The sequence below is a fragment of the Pinus tabuliformis genome, chromosome 2_1 (genome assembly GCF_031772625.1).
Source record: "Pinus tabuliformis cultivar Carrire ecotype Pingquan chromosome 2_1, CPIR1, whole genome shotgun sequence".
Taxonomy (NCBI): domain Eukaryota; kingdom Viridiplantae; phylum Streptophyta; class Pinopsida; order Pinales; family Pinaceae; genus Pinus; species Pinus tabuliformis.
Genome location: NC_142299.1, coordinates 207,391,592 through 207,394,032, shown reverse-complemented (window position 1 = coordinate 207,394,032; position 2,441 = coordinate 207,391,592).

Genomic DNA, 2,441 nt, shown 5'->3' with positions numbered 1-2,441 from the left:
GCTAGATTCTGGTCTCTGCTCACCAAATTGGGGATATGTTGAATGATTTTATTAATATTATCCCTCCTTCTAATGTTTGGTTCTTTCAGGAGCCCTTTGAAGTGCTGAATTAACAGATTCTCCATTTCTTCCTTTTGGGTGAACCGATTGCCTTGCTGATCCATTAGGGAGAAGATTCTGTTCTGCTGCCTGTGCTGTATCATTGCTTTATGGAAGAGCTTTGTATTTCTTTCTCCTTATTTTAACCATTGGATTCTTGATTTTTGTTTCCATAGGATTTCCTCTTGTTGTCTCCTTTCTTCCAGTTTGTTAATCAACAACCCTTCCTCTTTTGCAAGCTCTTGACTTCTACCCTCATCGATTATTTATTGTTGTATTTTCTTCATCTTTGTTTGGATTATCTCTTGTTCCTTCTATATGTTACCAAATTCTTCCTTGTTACATTTATTTATCTTCCCTTTTAGATCTTTTAGTCTGAGTTGGAAGGTGTGCATCTGATTTCTTCCTCCTATCTCATTCTCATTCCCTTTCCACCATTCCTTCATTTTTTCTATAAAGGTTGGTTCTCTTAGCCAAAATGCCTCAAACCTAAAGGGTCTGTTCTAGTTTCTTTGATTCATTTCTATTTCGAGTTTAATAGGCCAATGATCTGACCCTAAACACGGAAGAATTGATGCTTCATAGAATATATCTTTGCCAATGAAGTGTTCTGTTGCCAAGAATCTATCTAACCTAGACGGTATATGTCTACTCCCTCCCCTTTTGTTGTTCCACATATATTTTCCATTTATGATCGGGATGTCTACCAATTTTAGTTCTTCTTGAAGATCCCTGAAGCTCTCCATTTCTGGCACTTCCCTTTGTAGTCCTCCTCTTTTCTCCTCTGTTGATGTTATCAAATTGAAGTCCCCTACTATCAGCCAAAGTTTTTCCTTGTGAAGTTTACCTAACTTTTGTATTTGTTGGAGGAAGTTTCCTCTTTCCACTGGAATATGAGGGCCATATACTGCAGAGAGTAAAAATCATTCTCTGTTTCCAACTAGCCGGAATCAACCCATGAGGATTCTTTTCATACCCACCCAATAATATACTGTGATCTCTGTTGGGTTACACAGTATTTCTATACCTCCCACACTACCTTTCACATCTATGGTCATGCATTCATACCTTGGTTTTATTTTGTTTAGGATTTCCTCCATTCTCCTTCCTGTGATTTTTGTTTCTTGTAGCAGCATGAGTTGAGGTTTTTATTTTCTTAGTCTTTCAACTAAGTGTCTCTTTTGTCCTCTTCTATTAAGGCCTATTATATTCCAGGATGTAACAATCATTGGGTTACTTGGTTTATTTGATGGAATATCGTCGATAGTGGTACTACCCTCCCTGTATTCACTAGCATTTCTCCCATAATCTGTATAGATTCCTGTAGGTTTCTTCGGCCTCTTTTCTTTCCGCCTTTCATTTTATTTGGGTAATCTTGGGTGCTGTCATGTTGCAACCCCAGTTGTTCTGCCATCTCCACCTTCCCCTGCCCCTGTTTAACTTGATACTGCTAGAATGTTTCTTTGTATAGTCGTTTTTGGTCTTCTGGAATGAATCACTCATCTAAATGTCTCCATTCATTCAATAGTTTCCTCAGCACCTCTTCTTCCATGCTTAGTTCTTCTCCCCTACTTGTATCTATTTCCATTGTAGTGTTATCCATCTTTTCTCTGTCTCCCTTCTCCTCCTTCTCTGTCGGCTTGCTTTGGGCTTTCCTCTTAGGTTTTAGTTTGCCTTGACTCGAGCTACTTTCCTTTCCTTTTCCCCCCTAATAGTCCATTGTTTGGACCTTTTTATCTTCTTCTTCTTGTAGTACCTCGAAGCTATTCGTTCTGCTTGGTTGGGATTGTTGTTCTTTTCCCTCTTGCTGGTATTCTCTCTTACTTGTTTTCTTTTACTTTTCACCTCTTGAAACCCATCCTTGTCTTCTTGATTTTTCCTTTGTTGTTTATGCATGTTCTCTTCCTCTTCTATATTCAGTGGGCACTCCTTAAATAGGTGGCCATACTCATGACATCTTCTACATCTGAATGGGATATGTTCGTAGTCTAGGGTTTGCTGCTAGACCTCTTCATGGTACTCTAGTTCTACTGTGTCTAGGATGGGTTCAACTATATTCATGTAAACACATATTCTGGCATATGAAGTATATCTTCCTTTTTTTGTCATTTCTGCTATTTTGAAAAATGTTCCTATCGTGTTTCCTATGCCCTCTAGTATCTCTGGGTCCCAGAAGTCCATTGGGAGGCCAAATAACCTAACCCACATCGGGGCTGCCAAAATTTTTTCCTTGTTTGGGTCATAGCATTCTTCCCAGTATCTCATAAATAATCCAACATTATAATGAAAGTAAGGGCCATTTTCAAATACCTTTTCTTTGTCTTGTAGGTTCGAGAATATTA